Genomic DNA, 21,461 nt, shown 5'->3' with positions numbered 1-21,461 from the left:
CAATAAAAGGCCTTCAACTGGGTTGACCAGCACATCAACTCAATTACAGTAAAGTTCTTTATTGCGTGATTGATAAAAGTCTTTGCAATTGAGCTAAGAATACAGAAGATAGCACCTTTACAAAGCACATAAAACAACTCATTTCATTACAAAGAGGTTAATTTAAAAAACATCAAACAATTAACAATGTGTTTTTACTTTTATGTTAGTACTGTTTACTACAAGTGAAAATTGTAAAATCTCTTTAAGCAAAACTAGGTTAAAACTTCAACTCAACCAGAAAAAACCGTGGTATAGATCAGAGGCATCACCATGGGGTAAAAAAGATTTGAGAAAGAGAAGAGAAAAGAGAAATAAAAAGAAAGGAAGAGGAAGAGACAGATGGGACATTGCAGAAAGGAAAAGGAAGAAAAAAAGGGAAACGGAAGGAAGGAAGGGATCTTTTGGGAAGCTACACCTGGACACAAAGACAACACTCACACAGATGAGTCAAAAGGATATTGAGCAACCAAACCCTTAGAAGCTAAAACCATATATGAATCCAAAGTTCTCCAGACACCACTAGAAATTGAGGGAGAAATATGAGCTTCATCAACTGAGGTGTGTGCACCTCTCAAATATGAGACCCAAGCCACAATTGGCAACAATCCTTTGAAGTTCTGTGCATCCCAAAACTACTTCTTCCTCTAGCAACAGAATTCCGTAAGAGTGCTGATCAGAACACAGGGCCTGCTCTGGCCATCAAAGGGAACAGATTTAAAAGTCTGTGAAATGAGTAGAATGCAAAGCCGCAAAGATAACCAGAACTGACCTCCCTTCATCCTTAACAAATGATTCTTGCTGCCACTCTTACCTAAATGCCCAAGAAAAGCTAATGGACTGCAAATCTTACCCACCGGCCCAAAATATTAGAGACAGAAGCGAGTCGGAAAGCAGCAAGTATGGAGAGAGAAGTTGGAGTGTTAATGTGATTGCAGGACAGTGGTGGATAGTGTCGGGGCTGTGGCAATTGTTGTGGACCGTTCAAACTGGGATAGGACAGCCATGGCTTTAAAGCTTTCGATTGCACATGCCAGGATGCAGCAATGTTGACTGATTTTAACTAATACTATACATGTGCTATTCTGCCTAATGTACACTTGTCGTTTTCTAGTTTGTTTAGGACCCTATTAGTCCACATCTCTAAATCCTCAAATAGTGAGAGTAGGCCAGGGAATTCAGGAAAAGCTAGTACGTTTGATTTATAACAACTATACATCAGAAGGTCAAAAAAATATTCTTCTCCATACAGCCCCTGAAATACGATAGGTAGACTAACATAGTAACCAGTGCTTAGTCTGTAAAAAAAAAAGGAACAGCCAAGGCCCTTACCAGGAAGCCACTGTCTTTTGCACTCCCCATGTCGCTGTCAGCACTGCCAATTACAGTGTCAAAACAACTACTAACCATCACACTCCTACAAGTGTGACAATTCTGACTATTCCAGGCCCTCAAATCTATAAGAATGGCTTTGGCAGCAGGTATTAGTAATTTTTTAATGTATTTTTAATTAATGAACAACTGCTGTGCTCCTCAATAAATTGGACAAAAAGTCCCACGTGGCATATTGTTGTGAGTGCTGGTGTTGACAAATTAGTGACGTGCTGAGCAACCGGAAACCATTGGCTTAAATTAGGCACTGATGGTAACTCAGAACCTGAAGTGTTACAGACTTACTATAGTAAAGAGAAAAACTCTTGTCCATTTTAGTTCTGTAAATTGTATACATACTACATTGCATATACTTTCTGCGTAACTGATATTAAAATGAAGATGTTAAATTATTGATTCGCAATTTATATAAAATAAAGAAAAGACTGTAACCTAAGTGTCTTACATAAATGAGACAAAGAGCAGAAAATCAACTGTTGACATCGAGATATGGCCACTGAAAAAAACTTCAGTAATGTGATTTACCATCAGTCATGTTTGTCTTAAGATTGCAGCCTCCTTCCATGTGAATAAAAAACTGAAAGACAAGCGGTGAGGACTTCAAGTCTGAAGAGGCTACACAGTTGTTTGTCTTGTCCCAGGAACAAGTTTCTATACACTGACTATACCTATATTTGTGAGTAAAAAATTCTAGCAAAGAGGGAGCCTCAAATTACCACCTTAATGCCTTTTCTCGAAGGTGCCCCGGGCAACAGATCTGTTCTGACTGAGGGAATTCAACCAAATGGGCTTTAAGAATGGTTAAATAATGAAAGACTAGTTGATCGTTACAGGTATTATAACAAACAAAAAAGGGTAACAGAAATAACGCGGACATGCGAAGTGAAAACTGAAAAAAGTATTTTATTGTCATTTACAAATATTCCACCACATTGGTTCGAAGAGTGATTTCAGAGTACTTTGAACATATGAATTTTGCGTTCTGCCATATTAGTTCCCAATTGTTTTTTCAGGACCCTGCAAGAGATGAAAATAAAATATGATCAAAGATAAAAAGTGAAACGTATAAGACAGTGAAATGCTAAATCTATTTGCTTGATATACCTTGAAAAATATGATAATGGTGACCGTTTAATGTAGTCCTTCCTGTGCGTAATACTACGGGGATATTTTAGTTCCTTTTAAAGGAATATGCTACTTACCAGTATGCATCTGTTCTTGGCATGTAGGGCTGCTGACATTCATATCTGTGCATAGATCGCTGCCTAGTGTTGGGTCCGGATGATAGCACATTGTTGTCCTGGAAGAGTCTTTGAAGTATCACTAGATAGGTGGCTCCTCCCCTGGACTACAGTGCGCATGGGCATCCTCTCCATCCTCAGATTGTTTTTCGCCATTGTGGCAGAGATGGAGTGTAATACAGTAAGTGAGGACCATGCCTGAGAATGATTCTGAGTGCTACAGCTGCGACAGGCACCGGGGAGGAGGGCGGGCGATATGAATGTCAGCAGCCCTACATGCCAAGAACAGATGCATACTGGTAAGTAGCATATTCCGTTCGAGGCATGTGGGCTGCTGAATTCATATCTGTGCATAGAATAAATAGCAGTTACCTCCTTAGCGGTGTTTGCCCGTGCCAGCTCCAGCAGTCTGAAAAAGAGTTTTGAGAACAGCCTGTCCTACAGCAGCTTGCTGTTTGGAGTGTACATCTACACAGTAGTGTTTGGTAAATGTATGTATGGTGGTCCATGTGGCTGCTTTACATATATCTTCTAGGGGAATGTTACCTAGGAAAGCCATGGATGCCCCTAACTTGCGTGTGGAATGCGCTCTTGGGGGAACTGTTAATGTGCGTTTCGCTTTTTGATAACAGATTTGTATGCACTTAACAATCCATCTGGCTATACCTGATTTGGAAAAGAGTTTGCCTTTGTGTTGTGGAGAGAAGGCAACAAACAGTTGCTTAGTCTTTCTGAAATCTTTTGTCCAGTCGATGTAATACAGGAGAGCTATTTTAACATCTAAGGTGTGCAGTGCTCGCTCTGCCACAGAATCTGGATTGGGGAAGAAAACTGGCAGTTCAATGTTTTGATTAATGTGGAACTGCGACACCACTTTAGGCATGAATTTAGGGTTGGTACGTAGCACTACCCTATTAGCATGAATTTGTATGAAAGGCTCTTGAATAGTTAGGGCTTGAAGCTCACTAACTCTTCGTAGGGATGTGATGGTTACCAGAAAAGCCACTTTCCATGTGAAAAACTGTATTTCACAAGAGTGAAGGGGTTCAAAGGGTGGTCCCATTAGTCTGGTGAGAACCACGTTTAGATTCCAGACAGGTGAAGGAGGGTGCCCGAGAGGGATCACTCTTTTGAGTCCTCCAGAAAGGCTTTAATGGCAGGCACCCTGAAAAGGGAAAGATGCTGCCTGTTTTGAAGATACGCCGCAATGGCGGCCAGGTGTATCCTGATGGAACTATATGCCAGATTGCATTTGTAGAGATGCAACAAATAGCATATGATGTTTTGCGTGGACGCATCCAACGGATCAATGTCATTATTGGAACAGTAAATGACCAACCGTTTCCATTTGGCCGCATGACATGCCCTAGTTGTAGGTCGCCTTTCCTCCTTGATGATGTTCATACAGTCAGGGGGCAGGTGGGGGTAGCCAAACTATGACCTCAGGAGCCATATCGCAAGGCTCAACTGTTGTGAATCTGGGTGCTGAATGTCTCCATGGCTCTGAGTGAGGAGACTGGGCGTGAGGCGCAGCCTTTCGTGGGGCACCACTGAAAGTTCTAGGAACGTGGTGTACCAGGCTTCCCGTGCCTACGTTGGAGCAACCAGGATGAGCGTCATGGAGTGTAGTCGCAGTTTGCGTGCCACTAGTGGTATGAGTGGTGCTGGAAGAAAAGCGTACGCAAATCTGCCTGACCAGTTCATCCATATCGCATTGCCCTGAGACTGCGGGTGTGGGAACCTGGCGGCGAAGGTTTGTCATTTTCCGTTTCCTGTGTGGCGAATAGGTCGATCTCTGGATGACCCCACCGCTGGAAATATGGTTGGAGCACTGAGGGGTGTATCTCCCACTCGTGCATCTGATGGCTGTGCCTGCTGAGCAGGTCCGCCATCTGGTTGTCTTTGCCTGGGAGATGTTCTGCCATGCGAACATGTTTCTCTGAATGGCCCTCTTCCACATGCTCTGGGCTAGATGAGACAATTGTGGAGAGTGCGTCCCTCCCTGCTTCTGGATGTAATACATGGCAGGCATGTTGTCCGTCCGGATCAGCACGACTTTGTTGCACAAGTGTAATTTGAACGCCTTCATTGCCATGAAGATCGCCATGAGCTCCAGCAGGTTGATGTGCATCTTTTGCTGCTGTGTCGTCCATAGTCCTGGTACTGTATAATGGAGGACATGCGCTCCCCAGCCCTGGAGAGATGCGTCTGTCGTCAGCATTACCTGTGGTACAGGCTCTTGGAACGGTCGTCGCCTGCAAAGGTTTTGTGTGTTCCACCAATGCAGAGAGTTAGTTGTAAGCACGACCGGTCACCAACACTAGGACTTTTAGATGTCCATGAGCCTGGTTCCACTGTTGCGCTAAGCACTCCTGGAGGGGACGCATGTGCAGCCTCGCGTGCGGGACTATGAAGATGCAGGAGGCCATCATACCTATCAGTTGCATGAACACTTGCGCTGAGACCAGGTGTTGGGGTCTGAATTTCTGAATTAGCAATTGCATGCTGGTGACTCTGGCTGCGTTTGGCTGCGCTGTTGCTATGATAGTGTTTATTGTTGCCCCTAAATACTGTTGTACATGTGCGGGCTGAAGGTGTGATTTGGGGTAATTTAGTGAAAATCCTAGACTGTGTAGGAGGTGAATTGTGCGGGACATGTGGCTTGCACATTGCTGGGCCGACTTCGCTTGAACAAGCCAGTCGTCCAGGTAAGGATAGACATGGATGCGTTGTCTCCGAAGGTGTGCAGCCACTGTCGCCAAGCACTTGGTGAACACCCTGGGGGCTGTAGTGACCCCGAAAGGCAGGACCTTGAACTGGTAATGCTGGTTGTGGACTGTGAACCTGAGATACTTCCTGTGACCTGGGTGAATGGGAATGTGAAAATAGGCATCCTTCAGGTCTAGTGTTGCTAGGAAGTCACCTTGCCTGAGCAACTGTAGAACTTGCTGTAAAGTTAACATATGGAAGTGTTCTGACAGGATGTACTGGTTTAGGGGTCTGAGGTCTAGAATGGGCCGCAGGGAACCGTCCTTTTTTGGGATCAAGAAGTACAGTGAGTACACTCTTGTACCTTGCTGTTCTAAAGGCACGAGTTCTATGGCTCCTTTTTGCAGCATGCTGAGTACTTCTTGCTGCAATAAGTGCATGTGCTCTGCGGACATAGGACGGTGCCTTGGGGGTATGTTGGGAGGAGTGGAGGTTAGTTCCAGACAATAGCCGTATTGGATAAGTTGTCTCACCCACCTGTCTGTGGTAATGCCTTCCCAGACTGGCAGGAACTGCTGGAGTCTTCCCCCGACCAGTGTTATATGGTCGGGGGGCAGTGACAAGGCGTCACTGTTTATTGGTGGCGGAGGATCTGGCATTGTTATTTCCACGTCCTCTGCCTTTGGTGCTGTTCCCACGATATCCACCCCGGTTATTCTTGTTGTAGGTGGTTTGCGTGCTCCCCTTGTTGTACTGGGCTTGCTGTAATGCCTGACCACTAGAAGCTCCCCTGTTACCGGAGTGACGAAAGGAACTGCCCCTGAACCGCTGTGACTGCAGAGCCCCCATGGATTTTCCTGTCTCAGTGTCTTTTTTAATTTTCTCAAGGGTAGTGTCTACATCAGGGCCAAAGAGAAAGTCAGGGTTAACTGGCTGATTTAGCAAAGTTGTTTGGATTTCTGGTTTGAAACCAGAGATGCGGAGCCAGGCATGACGTCTCATCATTACGCTAGTGTTGATGGCTCTAGCTGCTGTGTCTGCTGCATCGAGTGCACACTTGATGGATGCATTTGAAATCAACTTTCCTTCCTGTATCAGCATTTCTGCCCCCTCTTTGTAAGCATCAGGCAGGTGTTGTATCAGCTGTTCTAGCGTGTCGTAGTGAGCCCTATCATATCTGGCTAATAGGGCCTGTGTGTTTGAGATCCTCCAAATATTAGCCACTTGAAATGCCACCCGTTTACCAGAAGCCTCTAAGATTTTGGATTCTTTGTCCGGAGGAGGAGCATCACCACTTGTTTGAGAGTTTGCTCTCTTGCGAGCATTAGCCACTACTAGGGAGTCCAATGGGATTTGGCCCTTGATGTGCATAGGGGCCACAGGCGCAGGCCTATACTTTCTTTCAATCCTTGGGTTTATAACCCTTGCCCTTTTGGGTTCCTTGAAAATGTCATTAGCATGTTTGAGGACACCCTTTAGCATAGGCAGTGTTTTTACCGATCTTTCTGAGGTGGAGAAAGTATCGAAGAGAAAGTCCTCCTCCACTGGCTCTGCGTGCATGTCAACATCATGGTTAAGGGCTGCTCTTTCAATTAAGGCATTAAAAGCTGCCGTGTCTTCAGTAGGCGAGGTTTTGACACTATAAGACCGAGTGTCTGGCGTAGTATGGGGATCATCAGGGTCAGCAGGGTCAGTCCATTGTTGAGACTCCCCTTGATCAGCGTCAGCATTGTAAATGAATCCCATATGACTATAATCATCTCCCACTTCCTCGTTGCTGCGTGTGGGTGAATCGGTACCATGTTGTGTATAGGACTGAGCATGTTCAAAGAACAGGTGAGGTTGCAGAGTCCTTTTTCTTTTTGAGGGGGATTTTATATGACTCCAAAGGATGTTCTGGTGCGATTTTCCTTTTGTGAATGGTGAGTCTGCCAGAATCCGAGTCGATGTAGAGCTTCGACTGATTGTCATACGAGGGGGCCTGGAACATTACCTCCTCTGGAATGGACTGAGATTTAGGAGGTCCCGATACCTTTTTGGAGGGTTTGGCGCTCCTTTGTGGATCGAGCATTTTGGGTCGAGCGGTTGGGGGCAGTCCGTATTTAATTGGTGGTGGAAGCACCGGAGACGAACCGACCGCCTTAGGGAGTGATGTCGGCTTCAATCCGATTGGCTTCGATGTATCACCAGCATGCTTTTGGCCTTGCGTCGACTCGAGCTGATGGTGCACAGCAGGTACGGCCTGGTCTTCGACGCGAGATGCTCCTTCGGGTCGGGTTTGGTCTTAGACTTCGACTCGAGGGCCTTACTGAATAGCGTCTTTGAGGCTGCAAGCGTCGGTTCGACAGTCTTTTTAGTCTGGAGACCTTTGGCAGTGTAGCCATGTTTGGACGTCGATGTCGTCAGACTGACGTGCTTGATCGTCGAGACTGGCTTCGGCGCCCCGCTCTTGGGGTCGGCGCCGCCTTGTGGCCCCAAAGGGTCGATGACGTTAGTAGACTTGACTGGAGCCGAGGAGCTCGAGGGCGTCGATCCGAGGACTGCCTTCACCAGTTTCGGTTTCGCTTTTGCCTCTGTTGGTTTCGGTTTCGATTTCTGTGGATCGACCGATGGCTCCATAGACGTATTCTTAGCCGGGCCTTGACGCCGGGCTATAGAATGTAACTTAGGATCTCGGCTAAGGCCTTCCCGCGATGCCTCGACCTGAGCCTTAGAGAGTACAGTGTCAATATTAGGCCCACGATTGTGGGTGGGCCTTGCTCATCGCTCGAGTCGTCATCGACGGCTCCGATGGCCTCTGCGTCGTCTTCGACGACGACTTCTTCATGGACGTAGTCTTCATCGACGTCCATACCGAAGATAGAATCTCGCTCCGACTCGTGGTCTGACTGCTGGTCAGGAACCTCTTCATCGACGCCTTCATCGTCATCGGCCTCGAAGATGTTCTCCGGGTCAAGGCGTCGCTTTTGCGCCGACTGTCACTCGGCGAGTCGAACACGAAGCGTCTTCTTCGACCGGAACTTTGAACAGGCCATACAGCTGGCCTCGTTGTGGTCCGGGGACAAACATTTATTGCACACTGGGTGCACATCAATGTGAGGGTACTTAGAGTTGCAGACGGGGCATCTCTTGAACGGGCTCCGTTCCATCGTCGTCGAAGTTGGGGCCTGGTGTGGAAAAGGCAAACGGCCTTCGACGTCCTGTTCGAAGAACTGGATAAATTATAGGCACCGAACGAGACAATACCGACGCCCGAAGGCCTTTTGGCCTTGCGCAAAGAGTTTTATGTCGATTCCGAACCTGAGTCAAGAAAGTACATCCGAACCCAATGGCGGAAAAAAACAATCTGAGGATGGAGAGGATGCCCATGCGCACTGTAGTCCAGGGGAGGAGCCACCTATCTAGTGATACTTCGAAGACTCTTCCAGGACAACAATGTGCAATCATCCGGCCCCAACACTAGGCGGCGATCTATGCACAGATATGAATTCAGCAGCCCACATGCCTCGAACCATTTGATTTCGGGCATAAAGCAGGTTGCTTCAATCATCCATATCATGAAATACAAAGATTCATGTCTACTTCACCTCAGAGTGACTTAATTTGTTTCTTCACTGTGTAAGTTCTGTTCAGTCTCGTATACCTTTCCCATAAAGTGATGTTAAGCTCTTGCTTTGCATTTTGTTATCTGGACTATAGTCCCAATAACTTCTGAGAGGAAAGTCATATTGCTGTTGCAACAGTTTAGTTCAAGACCACATAGTAGAGTTAAGAAGTGTGAACATTTGCAACTATTAAATATTGACAAAATATGCTTTGCAGAAACGAGTCTTTAGTTTGCAATGAAAAGTAAAATAGAATGACTTGATATGCTCCTTAGGGGGGTTAAACAATTTCCACATAAACCCAGATCTCTCTGGTGCACGAGTTGTACTTCTAGGGGAGAGATTTTCTTAAATTTAAAGAATTTTGATACACCTTTTTTGTAGATATATTCTGGAATGTATGAGGGTAGTTAAGGATGAATTGCTTCATGGCAGAACTATCATTGTAACTGAAAACAAAAAAAATAAAATCGCAGGATGAGGATCATGTGGCTGGAGCATCTGGTGCCAGATGGAATTTTCATCAGTCCAACAGGACTTACCCAGAAACAATGTCTGCAGTACAAATGTACTACAGTACCATTCGAGATAAATATGAATTAATTGGTTATGTAAGTCTGTTAATATTAGATTTTATGCTATTTATATTTGAGCGGAGAGAGATGGTTACAAGCAGAGAGTAAAGTCAAGAGAAGATCAATGGAGGACGTGAGGATTGTTGTACAAGGACACCAGCGGCACAGAAACACCACCTACTATGTTAAGTTAAAAGGACATAGAGCAATCCTTCTCTATCCCAACCCAGGTATATGTGCAGTACACCCAACTAGACCTTTGTAGTTGTTTGGAAGAATAACGGAAATTTCACACAGCAGCAGGTAGTGGAGGCATTTTATATAGATGGTTGCTGTTTCCGTGAGAGAGACCTAATAATGACCAAGTAATCATCAGGTCAGATTTGGGATCTGGATGCAACAAAGAGTTCTGTAACGAGTTTGTTAAGTATATTATCGTTTCTGTTAACATGCGTCAGTGCGTGTACAACTAGTTTGTGAGTATCACGGTAAAGATCACTGGGCTAGAATTTATCAGATGATAAAGATCACTGGGTTAGAATGTATCAGATGATAAAGAGCCATAGTATACAAAGTTAGTTAAATAACAATTTTACCATGGTTGAGAGGATAACATTACTTCAATAGCTGGTTGCCTTAAATGATTTGGGAAAACTCATAGAAACAAGCTAGAAGTAAGTATTACGTTACTCTCATGTACCGTGCTACCAGTCCAGATTTATTATATTTAAATAAGCTATTTAGGTTCATTTCTACTTTTAGTGAAGGACTAATACGTGAATGAGAAACTTAAAGATTGATGGTCTGACAGAATGCTACAAAGAGTCTTTAAAGGGTTATTTGCTTGGTTAATTTGAGATGAGCTTTGGTGGTTTGCAGTGAATGTTAAACAACGGAAGAGTGTCAAGCAAAATAAATGTGTAAGCACAGAGACAGAGAAGGAATCGACCTAAATAATTCACACTGGAAATTGTTAGGGATTTTTTAGGAAGCCCTCACTCACCACCCTGGGTGGTGAGACATGCTTCATCATCGGGCCCACCAGGAGAAGCCGAGTGCCACCCTGGTGTGCTGCAACGCCAGGATACTGCGGATCTGTTTTTTTTGTGACAATAGTGTGAAAAATTTGTAATTTAACAAAAAAGTCAAGGTACTTTAAGTGGAAATATTCAAAACATTATTTGGTAGATTTCCCAACACATATATTTTTAACCATGTCAGGCTGACCATTGAATAAAAAAAATGTTGTGGTACAGTTCCTTGACATTTTAAAATTACAAATTTGTCACACTATTGTCACAAAAAAACCAGCTCCGCAGTATCCTGGCGTTGCTCCGGTAATTGAAAGGCACACAAACACACACTAGGCTTCAAGCCAAATGAAGACCCCCGTGGCCCCCAGATTCTTGGGGTGGTGCACTTTCGACGGCACGGCAGCCACCAATAAATCATGCTACAGATTGCTCCGGTAATTGAAAGGCACACGAACACACACTAGGCTTCAAGCTTAAGCCACGGGGTCGTCATTTGGCTTGAAGCCTAGTGTATGTTCGTGTGCCTTTCAATTACCGGAGCAAGCTGGAGAATGATATATATATATATATTTATATATATACTGATTTGACCAACAATACAGAGATACTTTCAGTGAATTACATCGTTTACATAGGCTCACTGATATAGAATCTAATGCCCTACCTTTTGTAGTGCTTTCTAGCAGACACGTTTCTAGCTGTGCATGTCATCAGTGTTACATTCAGAGATATTCAAACGTGTGCACAAGGTTGGAGACTAAGAACCAAAATTGGAAAAGCTTAGCTCGTCAGTCAGTATCCTCTTGGAAATCAAGTCTCTGCCAAATTTTAAGAGTCTGATACAGAGAGGGAAAGGGGAAGCATAAAGTCACTTGCACAAAACAGTCCAAGCAGAGAATAAAGTCTGGACAGGGCTATGTTTTGTGTTTGAAAAAGTTCTTATAGTTGAAATATCTGTTCTTAAAGTCAGTTTAGCTTTTTGACTGATCTCCTAATTGAGTGTTCAATGTATTGCCTCCAAATAGGATGCCATTAGTAGGACACTTTTTCTTATAGGAGAAAGTACGATAGTGGAGTTGTAACATGGCATGGAGAGGGAGACAGATTGCCTTCATACGTGTTTAAATAAAACAAGCCAGCACTGTTTCACTTTAAGACGTGATAAGCAGTCCCTCAGAGTAGAGGAAGGAACAGTTAGAGGCTCAAAAAAGATGGGAACCAGCTTCAAGTGGTTGATGCAATGGTCTTGGTCTAGAGCTGCCTAGATTTATCATTATGACTTAATTCACAATACAATACCCAGGAGTACTGCAATAATCTGCAGAAACTTTGATTTGAAGGTTCGAAGCTCTGGAAGGGAATCTACTAATGGACTCCTTTTCACAACGTTTCGGGGCGTCTGGCGAAATCAATGTCCACCTCTAGGGACTCTTGTTTCCACAAGCCTGCTGTTTGCCTGCGAGGAGAAGGAGCCAGTGACCAGTTCCCCTGTGCTGAAAAGCACTTACCGCTGCGAGGGACGTCTGGTGGACTCAGTGTGCACGTTTAGGTACTCTCGGTCCCATAAGCCTGCTGTTTGCCTGTGAGTAGGAAGAGGGGCCTGTGACCAGTTCCCTCATGCCATGCGCTGAAAAAATGTAATAAAAGAGCCGCTCTTGTGATTTTGGCACCCTATGATGAACCTCAATCACCACCATTTTAAATGACTTTAGTGTGTTATTTTACCCTCGCCTTAATGTAGGACGGTCCTGCTTATGCCTGCTTCTCTTCTGTCCTGTAATCTTGCTGTCTTTCAATGGGAGCTGTTATGTCATTCTGTTTTCTGACTTTATGGCAGTGCTTAGCATGGACATGCTTTCATGTCATCTTGCTTTTCAATTCCATCTTGCTTTGGGCTTTTCTGTGTGCATGGCTGCAAAGTGGGGAGGGCATGTTCTGCTCTTCCTCTTGTTTTTCGCACTTTAGTGACTAGAGAAAACCGGCTCTTATCAGAGTAATGTACATGGTCCTTCTCGAAGCCACAGCAAAGGCCTGATCAACCGATGCCGTGGCCTTGGAGCAGACTGGTATGTGCTCTCATGAGAACGAGGGGGCGAGGCTTGCTAGAAGCTTCGTTATGTTCGGATTTGTATTAAGAAGGGGAGCCTCCACTGGTCTGGCGGGAGTTTGGATTCCGAGCGAGGGCAGACATGTCTATCTCGGATTAAACCCTGATTGCTGAGCTCTGATCCCCGGTTTTGTGAAGACTTTCCCTGGCCAGAAGTTGGCAGTTTATGCATCAGGTGATGTATTGAGTTTTGTGGTTTTTGCTATTGTGATGTGAGCCAGTGACTGATCATTTGAGGTGTTTTCTTTGTGGTGTACAACCAGAGTGATTCTCTAGAGTGAGTGAGTGAGTGAGTGCGTGTGTGTGTATATTTATATTCACTGAAAAAAAATAGGTTTCAGGCCTGATATAGTTAGGAATTAGCATTTAAAAAACCTTAGAAATTCACTGAAAAAAACATAGGTTTTAGGGGCGTTATAGTTAGCTGGACATTTCACTCATACAAAACCACCGATATAGTTAGTTGTACTCACTATATCTTGCGTGCCCGCAATCCACTGCTGATGATGTCACATATTACATCATTCATGACATGGTCAGTGACATCACTGATGACACCACTGATGACATCATCCAGGGAATGTGGTTTGCTTCGTTATTTAAATATGTTTTATATATATAGCAATTTGCATTGAAGAATGAGTGGATATATAAATATAAATATCTGGATGGAGGATTTAGTAGCAGTGTGATTGACTGTTTACTTGACTAATTTAAAGTGTCTCACTAAATATATTGGATAATGACTAAACTGTGTGAACATCTGTATCACTTTGTCAGTTGTGTAAACTGCTTCTCCAGTTGGTTACTAGCTATCTGAAAGTCTATATTAGTTATTGATTAGTTAACGGAGTATTTGTAAGGGAGAGTGAATGTGTGTGTGGTTCTGTGGGGGGTGTGCGACTGCCCAAAGACGTGTGAATAGTTGATTCAGTAGGTAAATTAAGTTAAAACTACATGTTATAACAGTTGTTTCGGTGAGTGAATATCTTTATAGGTGTGGTGCTGAGCAAATCTCTCTCTCAATGGTACATGTCCAACAAAGTAGAAAAATAAAAGGCAGGTTAAGTGTCAGTTGTTGTTTATAAATAAGTATACATAACACTCAGTGATTGTATGCATGACTATATGGATAACTGTATACTTATAATAGTGATTTTATAACACACTAAGTATAAGTTACTATCTATATGAATACATAAAGTAGTGTTTGTATAAGTGTATAGCTAAGTAAATGTAAGTATGATCCATTGATTGCATAAGTGAACAGGATGTGTGCTGGTTTGTAATGTCAATATAGGTGTATAAGTATATTTGATCGTGTTCTATTGATCATGGACTGCATGTATGAGTGAATCTGTAGGTAAGTGATCAGATGTGTGTATAGATCTAGGAATCACTGAGTGGGTTTTTAGAAACTTGTATTGGTGTGTCAATGGATTCAAATATGTTACTCTGTAGTTTACAGTGAGTGATGAAAGGTTATACTGGTGTATGATGAGGTGTATCTGATTGTCACGTGGATGATGTCATCAGTGATGTCACTGACCATTTCATTGACCATGTCATGAATGATGTAATATGTGACATCATCAGCAGTAGATTACGGGCGCGCGAGATATATTGAGTACAACTAACTATATCCGAGGAATTTCAATGGTTTTGTACAAGTGAAATGTCCAGCTAACTATAACACCTCTAAAACCTACGTTTTTTTCAGTGAATTTTTAAGGTTTTTTAAACGCTTATTCCTAACTATATCAGGCCTGAAACCTAGGTTTTTTTCAGTGACTTTCAAAGGTTCAAAGGCACTGGTGCATCTCCTGTAAACAATTGAAAGAATGCGTCCTTGTGGACCCCCTGAGCAGGCCTAGGGGTCAGGGTGTTTCTACCCTGCCCCTTTGCGTCTTTTGCGCACTTATTTTTCAGTTTTCTTGTGCCTCGGTTCTACCGAGACACAAGATGGCTGCCAACACTTCCTGGTTTAACCAAACTCTACCTTTTTGCCAAATTTGGTGTAATTCCGTTCAGCAGTTCGGGCTGTAGCTGTGTCTAAAGGTCCCTATGGAAAATTGGATGGGGAAAACACGTTTTGGGACCCTCCTTTTTTCTGGGCCCCCGCTTGACGAATCACCCCGAAACTTTCAGGATAGGAGCGGAGGGCCCCATCTTCTTGGAGAATTTCGCGAACATTCGTCGACCGGCTGCGGATTTCCTATGGAAACTAGGTCCTAACTATATCTACCTACCGGCGACCGCCAGTAGGAAGGAAGGAAGGATGGAGATTATATATATATTGGAATTGAAGATTTATTCAGACACTGTAACAGTGTCTGAATAAATCTTCAATTCCAATGAGCGGAGTGCTGGTCTTTCTTTTCTTGAGTAATAATTTACGGGACCCGGTCCTGGCCCCGAACCAAGCACCGACTTGCTAAGCTGTTCCCTCTGCGACGGGATCGTTCGTGAATAATATATATATATATATATATATATATATATATATATATATATATATATATATATATATATATATATATATATATATATATATATATATATATATATATATCTCCATCCTACTGGCGGTCGCCAGTAGGTTGAGATATAGATATATATATATATATTTATAGATAGAGATATAGATATATATATATATCTTTCTGATCTCTTGCAGGACGTCCAGTGTAATCGGGACGGCCAGTGTATCTTATCTTATATCAGTTCGGTTACTGATTCATGCCTTCAGATTATAAGTTTGCTACATATTTAAGGAGGAGCTGGACCTTAGACTCCTACAGGTAGATGAAGTGGAGGGGGTAGAAACGTTGGGGTTCTCTCTACACTCTTCCAGTGGGAACCTCCTCACAGATCGGTTGTGCTATAGACCTCCTGGTGAGACCGTACATTATCAACATTTTCTTGAATGTATCACCAATCTGGCATTGACACACTCTAACATGATCATTTTAGGAGACTTTAATCTCTGGGAAGATGGGAATGTCAATAGCTATCTACGTGACTTAAGGCAAGCATGTGCAAAATTGAATCTTTCCCAATTGGTGGAAGGTTCTACACATCGGGGAGGTCATATCCTAGACTTGCTATTCTCCAATCAGTCAACTACTAAGATACTCAACATAACACCACAGACCTGGTCTGACCATTATTTTATCCACTTTAGCATTAGGCTGGAAAACATCGGGGATAGTGCTGGTCAGCAAAGGTCTTATAGGAAGGGCAGGGAATGGGCTAAACTTACTAAATCTGGAACTCCAATATCTGACCTGGATGTTACCCATTTTGAAGCTATGCTGACCGTAGAAGAAAACTACAATGTATTTACAAAACACATAGATGATATCCTGGACCAGGTAATCCCCATAAAGGTTATAAAAAATAGAAGCAAAATGTCGGCTCCGTGGTTTAATGAGGAGCTTAAACAACTTTGTGCGCGCCGCAAGATGGCAGAAAGAAAATGGAGGAAAGGCTATGATGAGCATGACAAGAAAGATCTTAGACGGATACAGTTGCAATACAAAGAGGAAATCCTCAGGGTCAAGGCAGCTTTCTATGCCAGTTCTATTATACAGGCGCCGAATAGTACCAAAGTACTCTTCAAAATTAACTAGGACCTCTCCTCCCCTATATGCATGGAAAACAAAGTGGTAGCCTCCCAAAAATTATGTTATGAAATAGATACACATTTCCAAGATACGATTACTAAAATTGTGAGCAACCTGCATGTCAATGACCAGGGTGAACAACCTCACCCTGAACTAGGGGTTGAGGCAGTCTCACAACAGCCTGTATATCTAGATCATTTCCAGGCTTTAACAGAAGAGGAGTTTGCCTGTTTGGGAGATAATGTATCCTCTGGCTCCCCCCTTGATTTTCTTCCCCACAAAATATGGATATCTCTTGGGGGTAATACCTTTCCATGGGTGAGGCAGATATGCAATCAGTCTTTGGAAGAAGGAATAGTCCCGAAGCGCTGAAAACTGGTGGTGGTGTCTCCACTGATAAAAAAAACCTTCTATGGACCCGTCAATACCGGAAAACTTTAGACCCATTTCACTTCTCCCCTATCCAGTGAAGATACTTGAGAAGGTGGTCAGTAGGTCTCTGTCGCGTTTCCTGGAGGAGAACAATCTTTTAGATATAGACCAGTTTGGTTTTCGCCCGGACACGGGACTGAGACAGCTCTGGCCACCACGATGGACAATCTGCGGATGGGAGCCGACAACGGGAATACTACAGTTTTAGTACTTCTCGACATGTCGGCCGCATTCGACACGGTGAACCATCTCATACTAGTGGAAAGATTGAAGAGGATAGGAGTGAAGGCCGGGCGCTGCAGTGGCTTCAATCTTATTTAGAAGGTCGACAGCAGATGGTAACTTTAGCACCTTTCTCCTCTGGTAAATCTCTAGTAGCCCATGGGGTGCCGCAGGGCTCTGCGATCAGCCCCATTCTATTCAATGCCTACCTGCAACCCCTGCTTTCCATCATTAAGTCCTCCTGGGTCAGTTTAGTCAATTATGCCGATGGCACACAACTAGCCTTCTCCTTGGAAGGGGATCATGCACTATCTCTGGAGGCGTTCCAGCATTGCATGCGGCAGACGCCTGAATGGCTCAGGAGGAACTCATTGCAATTGAATAACGGAAAGACCAAGGTAGTATATTGCTCTGCAGGTAGGATGTCTAGACCTTTTCCATCTGACAGACTCACACCAGAGGAGGAACCTTTAACACCATTCAGGAAGGTTTGTAATTTGGGGGTGATGTTTGATGACGACCTCCAGATGGAATCTCAGGCAAAAAAGACTGCCAGTGTTTGTTTTGCCTTAATTCATTTGTTACGGAAAATACTCCCTTTACTACCTAAAGAGGCTCGTTCTCTGGTGGTAAGTAGCATTGTGGGAAGCAGGCTGGATTATTGCAACTCCCTCTACTTGGGGGCCCTTGCCTATATTCTGCAGGGATTGCGGACAATCCAGTCTGCAGCAGCTAAACTGGCTCTTGGCAGGTTACGGAGTTCCTCCTCTACCCTGGCTTTGAGAGAGCTACACTGGCTACCGATCAGGGAGAGGGTCCATTTTAAGACTCTCTGCTTGGTCTTTAGAGCGGTGCATGAGCTAGGTCCCATTCCTCTTCAGGAAAGGTTCACATGATATCGCCCGACAAGATAGCTCCGCTCCTCCAGTGCGTGCCTGTTGACGATTCCCTGGTTTAAACACTCAAGGTTAGGAGGAAGAGCATTCAGCGTGGCTGGCGCACGGTTATGGAATGAACTCCCTCTGAGTCTTAGACAAGCCAAATCCCTGCTAGAGTTCCGTAGGAACTTGAAAACCTGGCTCTTCCCTAAGGCGTAAGCTTGGCTCCTCTATCCTGTTCTGTTGCGACCTTGTTTCATTCTGGTCTAAGTCTGTAGTCTGAAGTGCCAGGATACCCGTAGGGTGACAGTATGCGCTATACAAGTTCCTAATCAAATCAAATCATACATTTGAATCTTATGCATTTGGTATCTGAGATAGCCTTTGTTTAGAGAGTATTATATAATAAACCCCAAGCTTTATTTTAAAAGTGATAGAGTCTTTGCATTCTGTTAAATAAAACCCCTTTTCAATAAGGTGTTGTTTGTTTTGTGTTGCAGTCTTGCTGTGCCAGGGGTGGTAAGACATGCTCAAAGGTGTATATTATTCAAAGATGCAGTGGTATATTTGCCTCCCAGGTGGGAGTGCAGGGATTGGGTGAGGCTTATTGGTGAGAAGCCACATTCAAAATAAAAGCAGCCACCGCCTACTGCTGAGGGGATGCGCCAGGGCCAAGCCCAGGCCAATGGTGGGCCCATATGAATCAGTCAAAGACCGGAGGAGGCTGGGTTCGCCCCTCACCCCCCTTTCCCCCCCAATCATTGAGTACAGGGAGCGAAGACTTTTTGCTTTGAGCAGACCAACTTATCCATTCCCACTACTAACTGCTCGGTGGTGGAAGGGGTTGTACGGGTGCAGGCAGATCCAGTGTTTCCAGAGCTTCAGCCGGCCTTAGGAGGACCAGTGGGAGTTTTACCCCTAATATTCACATTTTGCTCATTTTAGCTTGGCCGCACTTGTTTTATTTGCTCCTCTTGCCCATTTTCTTAGAGACTCAGCAACTTGGTGTAATAGTGGCAAGTTGATTTTTAAGGGTTACCAGAATTTCACATGCCCAGGTAATCATCCAGAGCAAGAAAGGAGCGATTGGGGGCCCAGCTTAAGTATCTTTACTGGACCAGAGGCCATATAGGGCCCAATTCGTTCGAGGACCCCAGACTCGTGAAGACATAGCAGTCCAGCCACCACCGCACCGGCGCTCCGACCACCCTATTACAACTAAGGCGATAGGAACGCCATGGAACCACTGTCAGGGGACCGCTGCTGTCCTGCCAAACATATTTCAAGTTTCCTCTCCACTACAGCTTTCATGGCGATTCCTCCTCCATGAAAAGCATGGAGGCGAGGAAACAAAGGGGGCCCTACTTGTGCCTCTGGGCCCGGGGTGAATGCTGGGCCCGCCTGTGGTCATGCGCCACAGTACCCGCACGGCATGGACTTTCCATTCACTGCCGAGCAGGAACTTTTTTTTACGTTCCCACTGCGGTGAGCATATTCTGAGACACTACTGTGGGACTGCTGGAAAAACAGCCAGCCAGACAGACACAGAAAACACTCATAATCTTGTGGGCGGCCCAGCCACATGACTCCACAGCGAGCCGATCGAAGACACCTGCTGGCACGAAGGGGTAATGCTCACAAGAATTTCTCCAGATCCAGTCTGATTCCAGAGGATAATTCGAAGGTAAGGAATCTGTGGATAGATCAAGTCTCTACCATATACGGCATTACCGAAAGTAAGTAACTTGTCCGTCTTGAAGGTCCAGCTTTTAATCCAGTCTCCTGGGTCCAGGACTGATAGAACCCAAGCCAATGTCCTGAATTTGTCTCTTTTTGGGGGATGGGGGTGGGGGGGGGGGGCTAAGAAGTTAAGAGTTCTCAAATAGGATGAAGGACTCCGCCCTTCTTTGGCACCAAAATATAACAAAAGTAATATCCTGACCCTTTTTCAGATGCAAAAACCCTCTCTATGGCCCCTTTGTCTATGAGCCTGGATGTCTTGTTGCAGAATGGACAAATGGTTCTCCGAAAGCTGCTCCGATGTGGGTGGCATATGGAGCAGGTCAGACAGGAATGGTATCCTTGAGAAACTATTCGGGGGACCCATAACTCTGATGCAATGCTGAGACACCCATGGAGGTAATAACTTTTCCTGGCAACAGCCGGCTGTTCATGTGTAACTGAGGGCAAGTTGCTAAGCATCTTGGAAGCTGAAGTGGTGGGGGGGGTAGGGTTAGAGGACTGAGCAGTACGCTGCCCAAGAGGGACTGGACGTTGTTGGCTGGCTCAAACGTCTCAAAAGGACTAGGGTTCTTTTGCTGCGGTGCAGGGCTTCGGTGTTGTCTTTCTGTCAAACACCTTTCAAAGCACTGAAAGATACAAAATTACTGGGAACAGTGCTGCACAGTTGCAGAAAGGCTGCAGGAATTCCTTGTGACCCTGCTTGCTTTGAAGCGTTTCAGGGCAGAGTCTGATTTGACTCAGACGAGCCAGGTGCCATCAAATGGCATACTCATCAATGAAGCTTAGATGACCCATTAATGCATAATGCCAAAGCACTATACTGGTACTGACTGCCCCTTCCTAAGCAGTCAGTAGTTTACAGCCCAGAGGGAGCCAGGAGAGTGCCATAGATACCCAGCATGGCAACTTTGAAAGTCTCTAGCTTTCAACGACTGACCCAGGAACTCCGATTGGATTGGGATCAGTTGTGGAATCAGGTCCTCAGTAGGACATCAGAACAGAAGTGCACTCTGATGCCCCCAGAACTTCTCATTGTATGAGCAGCAGGACGGAGAAAAATTCTGTTTCATCTTCTTGGACTTTGACTTACCTGAGGATTTTGAATGTGAGGAGGATCTTTCGCAGTAACCTCCTCAAGACAGGGTGCAGGTCTGCAGTATCAACTTAGATCGGAAGCGGGTCTTACGTAATTTTCTTCTGTGTTAACCAATGTAGAGTTTCCCGGTGCGCCTTGGAGTTTATCGGGCACAGTCATCAGAGGCCTTTCACTCATGCGACAACCTTAGACACTAGAGGAATACCTCATGGGCGTCAGTGTCATCCATCTGTGTGGTACCAACGTCTTGAAACCCTCACAGGTGATTAGTCACACTTTATAAGACACTGATTGATTTGTGGCCATCCATATCACTCTGTAGTTGTTGGTGGGGAAATGTCCCTTGCACACTGGAAAATTCATTTTGGAACAAAAACCTCATCAGAGAAGAGGTAAAAGTTAGTAGACGAGCTCTGGATCTGTGCCCAAAATTGTGGAAAGAACTAAACAGACGTTATCGTGCTGTGGAGGCCCTTGTATGTGCGCCAATGTCACATTTGCAAACACGGAACCACACACCACCACCTGCTGGTAAGCGGGAGCAGTGCTGAGAAAGATCTCCAGATCTAGTCTGTCATCAGGGAGTATTCACAAAGTGAGGAATTTAGGATCAAAAGTATCCATCTGAAGAGCATGCCCACAAGAATGAGACAATGTATTTTAAAAGCTAACTGAAAGATGAAAAAATTAATAAATGTGCACCTTTAGAAAGAGGTGAAACAAAATCAAATGGCATCCAGCAAAAAAGTGCAGGGAAGGTGA

General features: G+C 44.6%; 1 protein-coding gene across 3 annotated transcripts in view; it reads right to left on the bottom strand.

Moving 5' to 3' along the window:
- Positions 1 to 2,314: 2,314 nt before the first annotated feature.
- Positions 2,315 to 21,461, bottom strand: part of SS18L2 (SS18 like 2) — an 87,938-nt gene continuing 68,791 nt past the window's right edge. For all 3 annotated transcript variants that reach the window (XM_086945150.1, XM_086945149.1, XM_086945148.1), the window contains exon 5: positions 2,315 to 2,448. The gene's annotated coding sequence lies outside the window, so the exon portion shown is untranslated. The remainder of the gene's footprint in view (positions 2,449 to 21,461) is intronic.

This window comes from Lissotriton vulgaris, chromosome 12, assembly GCF_964263255.1.
Source record: "Lissotriton vulgaris chromosome 12, aLisVul1.2, whole genome shotgun sequence".
NCBI classification, from domain to species: Eukaryota; Metazoa; Chordata; class Amphibia; order Caudata; family Salamandridae; genus Lissotriton; species Lissotriton vulgaris.
This window is presented reverse-complemented; position numbering and strand designations above follow the sequence as displayed.